We start from the raw sequence: 17,110 nt of genomic DNA on the forward strand, positions 1-17,110 counted from the left end.
AATATGGTGGGGCCAGAAGCTGATAGGCATGATGTTGTGTTTACACCATGATATTGAGGCTGGGACAAAGTTATGTCTAGGAATAGTGACTGAGCCTATGTAAGGAGTTTTGAGAACTGTTGAGTAAACACCCAGGCCTTGCCTCTCTGATCTTGAGTCTGAATTACACCAATTAACAGGTGGAATGGGAGCTACTTCTACATAGCATACATGAAAGCAATTCAGAGGAGAAAGGCAGAAAGGAAGACTGCAGAAGGAATCTTACACTTGGCTGGGCTCTGACCTGTGGCCCTTCCCCATGGGGCACTAAGCCCCGCCTCCTTACTGCCAGGAGGTTCCCTGTCCTACAGACACCAGGTTGTCCTCATCTTGGACACAAGAGTTTTCCACCAAGGCCTTCTGGATTTCAGCAGAAGTTCAGTGTCTAGGGCTGGGGATGTGGCTCAAGCGGTAGCGCGCTCGCTTAGCGTGCGTGCGGCCCAGGTTCGATCCTCAGCACCACATACAAACGAAGATGTTGTGTCCGCCAAGAACTAAGAAAAAATAAATAAATGTTAAAATTCTCTCTCTCTCTGTCCCCCTCTCTCTCTCACTCTCTCTTAAAAAAAAAAAAAAAAAAAAAAAAGAAGTTCAGTGTCTAAGCCCAATGGATGCTACTGCAAAGAGCAGGCAGCTGCAAAAGGGGAATGTGAAAGGCTGGCCAAGGGGAAGAAAATGTAGGTTTGCCCTTGCACAGAAATGGGCTTTCAGTGAAATAGGTTTCAGTGGACACACTTTCTGCAATAAAGTGGCTAACTCTGAGATAAACAAGATTGATAAGAATTTAGCCAAACTAACCAAAATGAAAAGAGAGAAGACTTACATAAATAAAATTAGAGATAAAAGGGGGAAATCACAGACATTACAGAAATTCAGCAGAACATTAGGGACTATATTGAAAACTTATATCCAGTAAATTGGAAAACCTAGAAGAAATAGACACATACAACCTGCTAAAACTGAATCAAGAGGACATAGAAAACCTAAACAGACCAATAACTAGGAATAATGTATAGAAACCATAAAAAAATGCCTTCCAAAAAATAAAACCCTGGGACCAGAAGGATTCTCAGCTGAAGTCTATTAGACCTTTAAAGAAGAACTAAAGCCAATACTCCTCAAATTAATCCATGAAATAGAAAAGAATGGAGCACTTCCAAATTCAATCTATGAAGCTAGTATCACTCTCATATCAAAACCAGATAAGGACACATCAAGTAAAGAACACTGCACACCACTATCATTGATGAACTTAGATTTTTTAAAAATATACCTAATAAAATATTAGCAAATCATGTTCAACAACATACTAAGAAGATTGTACATCATGATCAACTTGGTTTTATACCAGAGATGCAAGGATGGTTTAATATACACAGATCAATAAATGTAATTCATCACATAAGTAGAATTAAGGGCAAATATCATTTAGTCATCTTGATAGGTACAGAGAAAGCCTTTGATAAAATTCAGCACAAAATTTGACAAAATAAAAGCAATGAAGAAACTAGGGATAGAAGGAACCTACCTCAATACCCTAAAGGGTATATATGAAAAAATCTAAAGCCAACCCCACAGTAAACAGGAGAAAACTGAAAGCATTTCCTTTAAAATCAATAACAAGACAAAGATGTCCACTCTCACCACTCCTGTTTTAATATAATTCCAGGCAGAACAATTAGGCAAGAGAAGGAAATAAAGGGATTAAAAGTAGGAAAGAAAGGAGTCAAATTATCACTGTTGGCAGATGATTTGGTCCCATACTTAGAATATCAAAAAAACACCACCAAAAGACTATCAGGGCTAATAAGCAAGTTTGCCAAAGTAGCACGTTACAGAATCAACATAAAAAATCAGTAGCTTTCCTATGCATCAATAATTAATCTGCAGAGAAAGTAATCAAGAAAACTATTCCATTCTCAATAGTCTCAAAGAAAATAAAATACCTGGGAATAAATCTAACCAAGGAGGTGAAAGATCTCTACAATGAAATCTAAAGAAGATAGAATAAAGAAATTGAAGATGACTCAAGCACTTCAAGTCTTATCAACAGAACGTCAGCTTCCTTGTTCGCCATATAAAAAAGCAGCAGCTCTGGGAGTCCAGACATCATTGACACTATTCCACTGCTTACCACTCAAAGCCATCAATTCTGAACATCCTGCCATCACAGGCTGCAGATCCCTTTGCTACACAATGAGTCCCTCTAGCTAATTACAGCCCTGACCTCTACGACGCAGGCTCCAGAGCAGCGCAGACCCCTCTGCATTAAGGATGCGACCACCGCCTGCCCGCTCAGAGGGAGCTGTCGCTCTTCACCTGACCTTCACCTTAGGACCTTGGCGCCCAGTCAGAGTTCCGAAGGCGGCCATGGACGGCGCTTTCCAGGGGCCCCTCTCCCCCGGCGCCACTATATCCCAGCGCCATATAGCAGCGGGCAGGAGCCTCAGCGCCCCGGTCCCCCAGCACGCTCCCATCCGCCTGCCGCGCCCGCCCTCTCGCTCTCCGACGCCACCGCAAATTGGGAGCCTGCGCTCACCTGCGCGTAGGCAATCACGACGGACAGCAGACCCACAGTAGCGTCCAGGTGAGCTAATGGTGTGCACGGGAGGACCAGCGGAAGAGAGAAGGAAGCGCGCCGCACTGGGCTGCCTGCCATTGCGCTTGGGTTCCGTCTAGCCCCCTGAGCCTCAAGGGCGGGGTCTCTTTCCAGGTCGCGATCTGCGCAGTCGCACAGCTGGAGCTGGGGTTCCCGGTGAGCGACCCCAGACCTCTGTTGCTCACTCAAGTGGACTCCCAGGAAAGCTAAAGCCAAGGCTGCCCGGTGTCCTTGCAGCGGGAGATTCCATAGAAAGGAATCGACTTGAGTGGGTCGGTAGACCATGGAGTCGGCTCCTTTGGGTTGTGCTGCTTGCTGCAGACGGTGCCCTCCTGTGAGCCCAAGCAGAGACACACTAGAAACCACTCACGGAGCTTAAGCAAAGTCCAACCCATTGACTGTTGAGCATGAGTTAAGGCTCCAGTGTAACAGTATCGCATCTCAGTGTCACAGGAACTTAATAACCTGTGTTTGCCAAGTGCAAGTCCTCCCTAGTAACTTATTACCATTTGGTATTTTATAGAAGTTGACTGTGCTACTATTCTCGTTGTTAAAACAGAGAAATGAGTTTTTAAATTATTTAGAAGTGAGATAATTATGGAGGTCTGTGTTCTGTGTTAGTAATGATATGATACTTGGTTTCACATATCATCCCCTAAAGGCCTCCAGAGCAGCCTCCTGTTTTGTTTGGTAATTTTAGCAGGCCCCCTGTCTTGCAGAGTGATGCCAGTGTGGTGAGTTTTCTAACACTCATCCTTGAACCTCTCCATGCCAAAGAGCACTTATCTGGTCCTATAGCCCTGTGCAGTCACAGCCACACCTTCCACCTGAACATCTTTAGCAACCTCTTCAGCTTCAAGAGCTCAACCCTGAACTATTACTTTCTTAATTCCTCATTATGACAAATTTTTTACTCTCACCCTCCATGTGAAAATTATGTGGTTTTTCTTTTTTGCCACAAAATGTTACCAGGATTCTACTAAAGTAACTTGAAAGTTTAAATCATATCTTTCTCCATTTAAAAACATGTGGTGAAGGGCTGGGGTTGTGGCTCAGTGGTAGAGTGCTTGCCTAGCACGCATGAGGCACTGGGTTCGATCCTCAGCACCACCTTAAAATAAATATGTGGGACTACATGACCCACAATTCTATGGCACAGGAAGTTCCCAGAATTCTTTGAATGGAGAGGGCAAATTATGGGACTACATTATCCAAAATCCTCAGGGAGGAGGCTCCCAGAATATCCAGCAGTGGGCAGGAAATTTGGACTACATTACCCATAATCCTTGTTTGAGACCCTACTGCTATCAGGAAAAAACCTGAGACATTAACAATAATACTAAAATGCAGGAAGTGGGATACTGGGAACTTCCTCCATTTTAGGATTATGAGTAATAGTGTCCCCCTCCCCCTCCAAAGTGGTTATGTCTAGAACTATAATACCCATAATTATATGGGCTCAAAGCACCCAGGATTCCCCAAAGTGAGCAGTAAATCTGAAATTACATTACTAATAATTCTTAGGGGAAGAGTCTCACAGGACAGCCATTAGTGAGCAAGCAAATAATGGAACTTTAATTTCCAGAATTCTATGAAGATGCATTTTCCAGGATCTCTTACAATAAGCAGGCAAAACTTGGGATTACATATCCCATAAAACTAAGGGGTAAAATGGCTTCCAGAATATCCTGCAGTGAGCAAACAAATGTTGGAACTACACTACCCATAATCCTTAGCAGAGGAAGTTCTCAGGATTTCTCCATGAAGAATACAAATTATGAGACTACATTACCCACAATTCAAATAGGAAGAAAGCTCCCACAATTCCTCAATAGTATAAATTATGTGACTACATTACCCACAATTCTGAGGGAAGGAAATTCCCAGAATTCCCCAAAGTGAGTGGCATGCTCCTGACTACTTCACCCATCATCCTCAGGGAAGGAGGAACCCAAAATACCAAGTGGTGAGTGGAGAAATACTGGGACTATGTTACCCATAATACTAAAGGGGAGGAAGTTTCCAAGATCCTTTGCACAAAGAGGACAAATCATGGGACTACACTACCCACAATTCTATTGGGTGGAATTCCCAGAGCTGCCCAAAGTAAGTGGTATGTTCTTTACTACTTCACCCACAGTCCTTATGGAAAAAGGCTCACAGAATACCCAGTGGTGAACAGCAAATGTTGATACTATGTCATTCATGATTCTATGGAGGGGAAGTTCCCAGAATTCTTTGCTCAGAGAGGCTAAATCATGAGACTACAATACCCACAAGTCCACAGGAAAGGAAGCTTCCGCAAGTCACCGCAAGCTTCCGCAAGACTGTGTAATACATGACCCACAATTCTATGGCTCAGGAAATTCCCAGAATTCTTTATGTGGAGAGGGCAAATCATGGGACTACATTACCCAAAATCCTCAGGGAGGAGACTCCCAGAATACCCAGCAATGGGCAGGCAATTTGTACTACATTACCCATAATCCTAGGAGGGAGAAATTTCCCAAGATCCTCTGCACAGAGCCAATAAATCATGAAACTACATTACCCACAACTAACAGGGGAGGAATCTTCCACAAATCTCCACAGTTTGAATAAAATATGGGATTATATTAGCCACAATTCCATGTGAATTGGTAGGAGGAATTACCCAGAATTCCTCAACCTGAGCCATACACCTGTTAATACTTCACCCACAATATTTGGGGAGAGCCTCCCACAATACCAAGCTAAGAGCAGGAAATATTGGGACTACATTATCCATAATCCTAAAGGGATTTAGGCCTGGCATGCATGCGGCCCGGGTTCAATCCTCAGCACCACATACCAACAAAGATGTTGTGTCCGCCGAGAACTAAAAAATAAATATTAAAAAAATTCTCTCTCACTCTCTCCTCTCTCACTCTCTCTTTAAAAAAAAATTGTTGAGTTTCATAATCTATAAGCCTTAGGGAAGTTGTTCTTTGGATTCTCTCAGCTAGGTGGCATTTTTGAATATTGCATTGTTCACAATCCTATGGTCCTTGAAGCTTTCAGGTGTTCCTGAAATGAGTGATGAAATTGCTAGACTGCATTACCCACCATCCCACAGAGACATGTTTCCCAGAATCTCTGGACTAATTTGACTGCTCACTCATTGATGGCCACTTTTTTTAATACACAAGTGTCCTAGTAATTTATACAGTCATCTGGCAAATTACAAGATAACATTTACCATAAAACTTAGTGAGGTAGTGTTGGGGTGCAGCGAAGCGTCGGAGGGGAGAGACCACACAAGAGACTCACTTCATGCAATCGCAGGGGGAAGTTTATTGAGGATCCTGTTCCAGCGCGCTGGGACTCTGTGCTCACTCAAGAAGGGAGAGCAGCCCAGAGCCCAGAGCGGAGGGCAGGTGGAGCTTAAGTACACTTTTTGGAGAGGGTGGGGGGCTTTGCATGCATCAGAACAAATCATCATAAGGCGCGGGAAAATTGAACAACAATTCTGAAACATGATTAGTACATACATTGGCGGGAACAATTTAGGCAGAGATGATTGGTCATTTCTAAGTGGGGTACACATTTAAACTGATTGGTTCTGGGGCCTAGATGCGTACGTGCCATGCTACCTAGAGCCCTTAGCTATTAATCAACCAGGGAATCAATGGAGACATTTACTAGGCAGTTCCCTCATTGTTCTAACAACTACAGGGATTACAGGTTTTGGGGGTAGCAGAGGGACTCTAACAATACTAGTCTTTTACTTTTTAACCCAATCCCTGCACTTTGGAAACTTTAGGATGCCTGGTCTTTTACACTTTAACTCAGGCTCTGCGGCTTAGATTCAGCTTGGAAATTTTACCTTTACAGTAGTTCCTAGATCCTCCACAGTAAGAGAACAATCCAAGGACTACAAAACCCACAATGCTATGACACTGTGTGCTCCCAAATTTTCCTGCTATGTGATAAATTACAAATATTTATTACCCACAATCCTACATGGACAAATTTCCCAGAATTCTCTGCAGTAAGCAGGTAAATTTTGTGATTATATTACCCACAGTTCTTAGGAAGTTTCCAGAATCCTCTACAGCAAAAGGGAAATTCTAATGACTAATTGCCAACAATTCTAGGAGGCAGAAACCACAATGGTTGCCCATCAGTGATCAGTCAAATTGAATTACAGAGCCCATGATTCTTTGTGAGTAAGTTTTTCAGGAATCACTGCAGGACTACAGTGCCCACAATAATTTTTAACAAGTTTCCCAGGAATCCCTGAAGCAAGCAAATAAATTTTGGAAATGTATTATCTCCAATTCTAAAGAGGTAGGAAGGTCCCAGAATCCCCCACATTGAGTGGTTAAACCCAGGACTAAGTTAACCATAATTTAATTATCTATAATTTTCTAAAATGAAAGAGCCCAAAATTCCTCATTGTGAGACCATTTTACCCACAATCCTAATATGGGTAGAAATTCCCAAGATTCCCTAAGTGATCAGGTAAAAACTTGGGACTACATTACCTACAATCCTAAAGGGAGCAATATCCCATGGTACCCAGCGCCAAGCAAAAAAAAATTGTGGGAGTACATTGTCCACAATCCTAATGGGAGGAAGTTTCCAAAATCCTCTGTCATGAGTGGTAAACCCAGGAATGTATCACATACAGACTAAGATTTAGGAACTCCTAATTCCCTACTGTGAGCTGGCTAAACCAGGGACTACACTACCCACAATTCCAAGAAAAAGGGAAGCTCCCAGCATTGCCAATGGTTACCAAGGAAAAATGGGGGCATGTTTTCATAAATTTTGGAACTGTATTACCTAAGGCAAACATGTTCCAGGAATCCCTGGGCCTGTGGTAAACCTGAGACTGTATTTTTTAAATCTTTATGGGGGAGGAATCTCCCAAATCCCCCAGTAAGTGATAAACCCAAGACTGCATTACCCACAATCCTCATTGAGGAGAGTAAGAAATCCACAGAAAAGAAAACTTCCCAAGTTCACCAATGTGTAATACGTGGACTACATGACCCACAATACTATGGCACAGGAAGTTCCCAGAATTCTTTGAATGGAGAGGCAAATCATGGGACTACATTACCCAAAATTCTCAGGGAGGAGGCTCCCAGAATATCCAGCAGTAGGCAGGCAATTTAGACTACATTACTCATAATCCACCCTTGAGATCCTACTGCTATCAGGGAAAAACCTGGGACATTAAGGGTAATACTAAAATGGAGGAAGTGGGATACTGGGAACTTCCTCAATTTTAGGATTATGGGTAATGGTATCCCCCCCCCCAAATGGTTATGTCTAGAACTACAATACCCAAAATTATATGGGCTTGAAGCACCTAGGAATCCCCAAAGTGAGTAGTAAATCTGAAATTACATTACCAATAATTCTTAGGGGAAGAGTCTCCCAGGACAGCTGTCAGTGAGCAAGCAAATAATGGAACTTTAATTTCCAGAATTCTGTGAAGATATATTTCCCAGGATCTCATGCAGTGAGCAGGCAAAATTTGGGATTACATACCCCACCAAACTAAGGGATAAAATGGTTCCCAGAATACTCAATGGTGAGCAAGCAAATGTTGGGACTACATTACCCATAATCCTTAGGAGAGGAGGTTCCCAGGATCTTCTGCAGAAAGAAGACAAATTTTGAGACTACATTACCCACAATTCAAATAGGAAGAAAGCTCCCACAATTCCCCACAGATAGTATAAATTATGTGACTACATTACCCACAATTCTGAGGGGTGGAATTTCCTGGAATTCCCCAAAGTGAGTGGTATGCTCCTGACTACTTCACCCATCATCCTCAGGGAAGGAGGCACCCAAAGTAACAAGTGGTGAGCGGAGAAATACTGGGACTATGTTACCCATAATACTAAAGGGGAGGAAGTTTCCAAGACCCTTTGCACAAAGAGGACAAATCATGGGACTACACTACCCACAATTCTATTGGGTGGAATTCCCAGAGCTGCCCAAAGTAAGTGGTATGCTCTTTATTATTTCACCCACCGTCCTTATGGGAAAAGGCTCACAGAATACCCAGTGGTGAATGGCAAATGTTGACACTATGTTATTCATGATTCTAAGGAGAGGAAGTTCCCAGAATTCTTTGCTCAGAGAGGCTAAATCGTGGGACTACAATACCCACAAGTTCAAGGGAAAAGAAGCTTCCACAAATCCCCCATTGTGTAATACGTGGGACTACAAGACGCACAATTCTATGGCACAGGAAGTTCCCAGAATTCTTTACATGGAGAAGGCAAATCATGGGACTACATTGCCCAAAATCCTCAGGGAGGAGGCTCCCAGAATACCCACCAGTGGGCAGGCAATTTGGACTACCTTACCCATAATCCTAGGAGGAAGGAAGTTCCCAAGGTCCTCTGCATAGAGCCAATAAATCATGAAACTACATTACCCACAACTCTATCTCCCACAAGTCTCCACAGTTGAATAAAATGTGGGATTATATTACCCACAATTCCATGTGAGTTGGTAGGAGGAATTACCCAGAATTCCTCAACCTGAGCCATAAACCTCTTAATACTTCACCCACAATATTTAGGGAGGGCCTCCCACAATATCAAGCTAAGAGCAGGAAATATTGGGACTACATTATCCATAATCCTAAGGGGAGGAAGTTCCCAGGAATTCCAGTATCAGTGGTTAAACCTAGGAATATACTACCCATGGTCTTTAGTGGCAGAAATTCAAGAGTACCTCTTGGTTTTGTAAATCTCACTAACCTTTGCTCTGTGGCTAATTTTTGCCTAGCCCTACCCCTACCCCTAAATTTACTCAGAATCCTCAGAGTATAAGGGTAAGCATGTGCATTCAGCTTTCATGGGTCTCCTGGCAGAGGTGTGTGGGTAAGATCAAGGACTACATCACCCATAATTCTTACGGTTAGGAAGCGCTCAGAATCCCCCAAGGAGAGCCAGAAAAACCCAAACCCTAACTCTATTCTTGTTGTAATGTAGTTCATCATTTTGCTGGGGGATCCTGGGGCTTCATCTTCTTTAGGATTGTAGGTCATTTAGTCCAGATATTTTCCCACTCATGGAAAGAGGTGGAAATAATTCTAAAAGTTTCTGACTGTGAGGGCTGTGGGTAATGTAGTCCAGCATTTTGTCAGTTTATTGGGGGCAGTGCTCCCATGAGGTGACCCCCCCCATAGATTGTGGGTAATGTAATCCAGTATTTTGTTGTTTCTCTCTGCAGAATCCAGGAAACTTCTGCCCCATTAGGATTGTAATGAAGTCCCTGTATTTTCTGGCTCAGAGGAGTTAATTCTGTGCACTCTGCCTCCCCCTCCTTGAATTACAGATAATCCAAGTTCAGCATTTTGCCTGCTCATAAGGTGTGGATGGGGGGAGAAAGGAGGCTCTTGAGAACTTCTGCCCCTGAGGGCTGAAAGCACTGTAGTGCAGCATTTTGCTGGCTCCTGTGGGGGAATCTGGGAGCCTCTGCCACCTCAGAATTGTGAACAATTTAGTTGCATGTTTTGCCAGCTCACAGGAGGCAGGGGAATCCTGTGATTTCTGTCCCCCAGGATTGTGGGTAATGTAGTCCCAGGTTACAGCTCATGGTGAAGGAATTCCTATGAACCTTCCCACCCTCACCCAAACATTGTGGGTAATATAGTCCAGTGTTATGCTGGTTCTCTGTGGGGGATCCTGAAAGCTTCTTCCCCCTTAGGATTGTGGGTAATGTAGTCTCATATTTTGCTGGCTTACAGTGGGGAGCACTCCTGTAAGCTTCTGCTGCCCCCCCCCGATAATTGTGGGTAATGTAGTCCAGTGTTTTCCCACATACACCTCTGTCAGATGTCTATGTAAGCTGCAGGCTGAATGCTTGCTCAGGCACCCTGAAGACTCAATGACCTACCCATGCAGCTCTCACCACAGAGGTCTATCAGAGGTGCATATTTCCCTCAGACATTCCCAGTGCAGTGTTCTACCTGTACAGCCCTCATTGTGGAGGGCCATGTGAGTTCCATGGTGCACATTCACATGGGCAAACTCAGGAATTCTAGGCAGTGAAATCCAGTCCTCATTGCAGAGACCTCTTGGAGCTGCAGGCACCCAGTGTTCATGTAGTGTAGTCAATTGTTCTGCCAATGCATCTTTCACCCCAAAGGCTGGGAGCTGCCTGTCACATAGATACCAAGAGAACCCTGAGAATTGTGCCACTGCAGTCTGGTATTCTACTGTTCAGCCCCCACATTGGAAGCCTTTGAAGCTTTGGGCCATGTGTTTGCCTTGGTATCCCAAGGAATCTTGGTAGTGTAGCTCAGTGATTGCCTGAGGGGGCTGGCCCCCTCCACAAAAGACTGTGGGAGCTGTAGCAATGTTTGCCCAGGCACCCCAGGGATTCTGGGCAGTGTAGTCTGGCACACTTATCACCACAGTGGCTTCTGGGAATTTCAGGCAGGCCACTCAACTGTATGCAGACTTATCTAGAAAGCACTGATATTGTCTACAATATCTTATAGTCACATAGTAGGAATATCTCTTCAATACATCCATAATATCATTATTACACTGATTCATCAACTTCTCAATATTTTTCAAGTACTGTAACACTAAAAAAATGTTACATAAAGATAAATATAAACAATGAGGCAATATTAGCCCTTCCTCTCAGGCACTAGTAAGATGCCACATGCTGGGAACCCCAGGCCTCCCCTGCACTATCCTGGGTTCATGTCTCAGTTTCTCCTTTCAGTGTCCTGGGACACTGAAAATGTATTTTAGAATACATACATGTATTTTACAATACTATGACAATGAGTAGCCGAAGCCTCACAAGGGATACTTTCATAAAATTTAGTCCCACTAAAATATGACTTACAAAAGTAAAACACAGCAGAGCTTCTTCCTCAGCACATGGGAGAGTAGGCAAGAGGCTTTTCCTCAGTCTTCCCTACAATTTCATCAGTAGACTTCAGTTATTCCAAAACCACAGTGGCATCCATGTGTAGAGGCCAAGGGGGAAGAAATCTCATGGTACACATGGTCCCTAGGTGTCCCCAGCCAAGGCATCTCCCTGTGAGGGTAACAAGGAGGCTCTGCCACAACAGTCATTGCTCCAAGGTGCCTTTAGCCTGCACCTGTGGCCTTTTTCTGGGTGAGGTCCCAAGTTTAGGTTTGAGTGACCTCACTGTGAACATGGCCTCCAGGTGTCCTCAGCCACAGCATCTCCCTGTGTGGGTCCCAAGGAAAAGGAAGCTTTGTCACCAGTCATAGCCCCACATGTCTACAGCCATGGTCTCCCCTATTGGACCACAAGGTGAGCGTTATGGAAGGTCTTGAAGGTTAGGTTTACCTCACTGTGGACATAGACCCCAGGTATCCCCAGCCATGGAATTTCCCCAGGTGAGTCCTGAGAAGAAAGTTTGCTGTGGGCACAGGACACCCATCCATGGCAGACAGATGATACAAGGGGTTCAGAAAAAGTCACTCTGAGCACCCCCTGCTGGCCACTATGGACAGTTGATGATGCTCAGTGCTCGCTGTTCAGCAATGGCCCTGCGCCCCCTTGTGGCAGTCCTGGTGAAGCTCTGAAATTCATAGTTCTGACTTTACCAGGCCATAACTTTGGAAATCAAACAGCAATAGAATCCACCATTCCATGTTTGCTTGTATAGGATAAACAGCAAAAGGCAAAATACACAGTCAATAAGCAAAAGTCAATTGATTTCTTATAAATCATCAAAACTATATAGAAAAATTGGAATTTAAAAACTAAAATAAGAAAATAATTTAAATAATTCCATTTAAAATAGCACCCCCAAAGTTGAAAATTTAAAATATAAGTTTTTAATTATAACTGTGCTTTCAGAAAACTTTGGCAAATTGAAAGAAATCGAACAAAATATAAATAATAGAGATATTTCTTATTGAGGTCGCTACATAGTCAAGATGAAATTCTCTCACATCTCGGGGTGGGGATGTGGCTCAATCGCCTGGCATGCGTGCAGTCCCGGTTCGATCCTCAGCACCACATACAAACAAAGATGTTGTGTCCGCCAAAAACTAAAAAATAAATATTAAAAAATTTCTCTCTCTCTCTCTCTCTCTCTCTCTCTCTCTCTCAAAAAAAAATGATCAGAGGTTCAAAAAAAGGAGGTGTGTTTAGGGTAGGAATATGCACTGGCATTCATAGTTCAACCCATAGAAGGTGTAGTATGGGTTTGCAGGTGGAGTCAAGAGAAAGCCAGCTAACTAAGGGCAATATGGAAAAGTATAGGTACAGAGGCTAGCAATTTTTTTAAAAAAAAGAAATTCTCTCTCATCTGCAAATTCAGTGCAATCACACTCAAATTTCCAGCAAACTGTTTCTTAACCAAGAATAGATTCAGACTACAGAAGGACAAGAACTCACACATCTATATCTCAACACCTGTTAGAAAGCTGAAGTAGTGAGGAAATGTGATGCTGTGAAGGAATAGACAGGTAGATAAATGGAGATGAGTGGAGAGCCCAAAACTCACCCATATCTACAGGCAGCTGATTTTGTCAAAGGAAAAAGACCTTCAATGAAGAAAAGAGCATCTGCTGCACAGATGGTGATGGAGTGTTTGGAAAACTTATAGAAGAAATGGACAGGTAAAGCCTTTATCAGATTAACAAAACTCACTCCAAATAGTCCATGGCTTACATTGAAAATGTGAAACTATAAAAATTGAAGTAGAAAATACTTATGACCATGTTTCATATTGAGCTTTTTAAATGCAGCTCCAAAATAAATCCATGAAAGAAAGAATTGATAATGTGGGCTTAATTAAAATTGGAATTGTCATTAAGCATGGTATGCATGCCTCTAATCCCAGCTATTAGGTAGCCTAAGACAACTTAGCAAGGCCCTGTCTCAAAGTAAAAAAAAAAAAATTAAGCAGGGCTGTGAGTATAGCTCAGTGGTAGAACACCCCTGGGTTCTATGCTCAATACAAAAAAAAAATTTAAATGAAAATATCTATTCTGAAAAATTTATATTAAGGGAACAAAAAATAAGCCACAGACTGGTGAAAATATTTGGAAAATACATATCTAAAGTGGGCTTGTATCCTAAATATTGTAAGAAACCAACAATCCAATTAAAAATAGGTGGAGATCTGAACTCACAACTCACCAAAGAAGATACGAAAATGGCAAAGAAGGATAGAAATGCTGCTCAGCATCCCCTGACATGAGAAGAAATGACCCACACTGCCATATTGGCACTACATGTGTATTAAATGGCCACAATCTTCTTTGATGCAATATCCATTGGAAGATGTAGAGCCAGAACACTCATTTATCACTGGTGGAATACATAATAGTTCATCATTTTTAAAAGTTTAATTTTTTCCCATGAGCACACCATATGATTCAATATGAACCTAAGAATTTTCAACTGCTTAGAAAATATGTCTTGAAAACATGTCTAAATACAGCATACAATTACACAAGAAGTTCTTGTGTAGAATGTCCAAATAAATTAAGGAATTAGAATGTGCCTCAAAGACAGAAAAGAAGTACATTCATGCCATGGAGGCCTGGGGTCTCTGAGCTTCCCCAGGCCTCTGGCCTGATTCACCTGGGCTTTCCTTACTCTTATACCCCACACTGAGGCATAGTGCGTTCTGTATGGAAACACCTGATAAACAGGCTCAGGATGCAGTTGTTGCCTATGGGAAGAGATTTTTTTAGGTTGTAAATGCATTCATTAATCTCAGGAAAATGCAGGCAAAACAACCCAAGTCTGCATCTTTGCCCAGAGAACACCTGGAAAAGGACAGACAGATCTGGAGGTAACTCCAGGAGCCCCCACAGGGCCACACTGGCCAGAGAAAGCCTGGAGGTGGCTGTCATTAGGGCTCTTGCCTCTGAGTATCTTGGAGCACTTTATACTGAAGCTTTATACCCTCATTCCAAATTTTAATTTCATCTCTTTCCATAGGTTGCAAGTCAACTGTATTCTGAGCTTGAATTTTTTTAATTTTTCTTTTTTTGGGGTACTGGAGATTGAACTCAGGGATACTTGACCATTGAGCCATATCCCCAGCCCTATTTTGTTATTTATTTATTTATTTATTTATTTATTTTGGTATTGGGGATTGAATCCAGGGCCTGTGCATTCGAGGCAAGACCTCTACCAACTGAGCTATATTCCCAGCCCTGATCTTAGATTCTTTTGATTAGCCTCTTCGGTGTTGCAGAGAGAGCTATGCCACTGCCTAGCCCTGATGTAAAACCCCTGAAATTTAGTGTTCTGTTTATTTCACAACATAAGTTAGCACATTTAAGCTGAAATGGAACCCACTATTCCATGCCTTGATCTGAAAAGATTGTGCTATAGTCTCAATGTTTGCATTCCACATTTCATGTGTTAGAAACTCAATCCCCAAAGTCCCAGAGTCCAGAAAGCCCAGGGCTGGAAAACCACCTCTCATACCTCCTCCAGCTTCCCCTCTAGCTATCCACAATTTGGGAAAGCCAAGGTGTCCCTTTTAATCTCAGAAGAAAAGGTACCTCAGAAAGGCACAGAAGAGGATACTCCACATGGTCACCTGTGTCCATTGGGCCCAGCTGGCCCTTTAAGGGAGTGAGGGTAGAATAGGATGGAGGCCCCAACTCTCTTCTCAAACATGATGAATTACAATTTCATGGGAAATCCACCCTTGTCTACTCTCCCTGCGCCTTTCTCAGCCATGTTTCCTTCTCAATACTCAAGGGAGATGCCCCACAGACACAAGCATGTCAGCCCACACCCCACTCAGAAAGACTAATGGGGTACAGGAGTGTGACCTTGTGCACAGGTGGTGGGAAGGTGGAACACTCCCCTCTCTAGGGAAGAATTCATTGCACAGAAGTCCCAGGGAGCTCAATTCTGATCTGTGACTGCTGAGCTAAAAAGACCCATCTTCAAGTCCTGAATAATTCTCAAATGCTCCCTCTAAAACAGGAAGCTGCCAACCACACTACTGAAGGATGGCAGTGGTTTCATCTCAGCAGAAAACTTAAGAAAATTCTGGAGAATTCTGTTTTTTAATCAAAATGAAGCTCTATAACTTCTGTTGAAAGGTGACAATCTGTACCTGTTCCTCATGGGGTTCTGGCCTGGCTCCCAAGGTACATTTCTGCCCAGATGCCCCTGAAAGTTCAAGTAGCATCCTTTCTCCCCATAAGACATCAAAGGAGGCCTGGCTTTCAAGCCACTGCACTCAGAAAACCAACACAGCACTACATGTAGAGGCACCTCTGCCAGATTCCAAGGCCTGTCTTCCCCATGGCACTTCCTGGCCCTGTGCAGGCCATACTATGAACTCTGGAGGGGATGCTGCCCTGCAACAACCCCACCCCAGCTCTAAGTCCACCAACGTTCGTCTGTGAGTTGCCTATTCCTGGTTAACCTCTTCTATTCATATCAACAACATCAGCTGACCCCTCCTCAGCCATGAGCTCTGGATCAGGCAGGAAGAGGGAAACATTTGGTGCTTATAGGAAAGCCACACCTTGCTGGAGGGCAGGAGCTGGCTCAGCAATGTGGGAGACATGGAGCCTGGGATGACAAATGGTGCTGGCAGCTGCTCTGGAGTCCTGACAGAGTGACAGTGTTGAGATGGGCTCCACCTCAAGGGGCGTTAGGTGACAGGATATTGCAATTCTTTCTACACATCAGGATGGGCTCTGTCTCCCTGACAAGATCACCCCACCAAATGTCTCCACATTAGGAGTCATCCTAGTTGCTTGATGCTGATCCTGAACACTCTCTTTTGTCAGTGCCCAACCCCGAAAAGGGTGTCTGTTAAGAGGGAAATGTGACACACTGTGAGTAGGGTTGACCTATAAGGCAAATAACAGAGTGTCAGAGCAACTTCATGGATGTGAGGATGGCCTTAGGCCCGAGTCTAAGCAATTCTATTTTTAAAATTCCAGTTTTAAACCTGCAGTCTCACCAGGCACACCCATGGAATCCTCCATTATGGCCTCAAACAAGTTACTTCGGGCTGGGGATGTAGCTCGAGCAGTAGCCAGCTCGCCTGGCATGCGTGCGGCCTGGGTTCGATCCTCAGCACCACGTACAAAGATGTTGTGTGTGCCAATAACTGAAAAATAAATGTTAAAGTTCTCTCTCGTTCTCTCTCTCTCTCTCTCTCTCTCTCTCTCTCTCTCTCTCTCTCTTTAAAAAAAAAAAAACAAGTTACTCCCCCTCACCCTGATAAACAGAGTGAAGCCCCTGGCAGGCTGTCCTCACCTGATCAGAGGGAAAGGCAAGAAGATCAGGGTGGAGACCACCAGACCAAAGTTTCTGACCCCAGGGTAAATGATGTCACTGAGAAATACAGTGGTAGCTGATATTGAAGGGGGCCAAAAGCCTCCAAATTTAGTGTAAATAATAGAGCAAATGAGCAGGGATTCAGCCAGCTGAAACAAGGATGCGCTCGAGCTGGAGAGCCTGATGAGGACCTGATATCCCATCATT

The 17,110-nt window shown here is 43.5% G+C and overlaps 1 long non-coding RNA gene across 1 annotated transcript in view; it reads right to left on the minus strand.

Annotated features, from left to right (window-relative positions):
• Nucleotides 1–2,995, minus strand: part of LOC144369736 (uncharacterized) — a 37,084-nt gene extending 34,089 nt beyond the window's left edge. Inside the window, exon 1 of the long non-coding RNA XR_013429441.1 lies at nt 2,579–2,995. This is a non-coding gene — a long non-coding RNA (uncharacterized LOC144369736). The remainder of the gene's footprint in view (nt 1–2,578) is intronic.
• Between the last annotated feature and the right edge of the window lie 14,115 nt (nt 2,996–17,110).

Source organism: Ictidomys tridecemlineatus, chromosome 13 (genome assembly GCF_052094955.1).
Source record: "Ictidomys tridecemlineatus isolate mIctTri1 chromosome 13, mIctTri1.hap1, whole genome shotgun sequence".
Lineage (NCBI taxonomy): Eukaryota > Metazoa > Chordata > Mammalia > Rodentia > Sciuridae > Ictidomys > Ictidomys tridecemlineatus.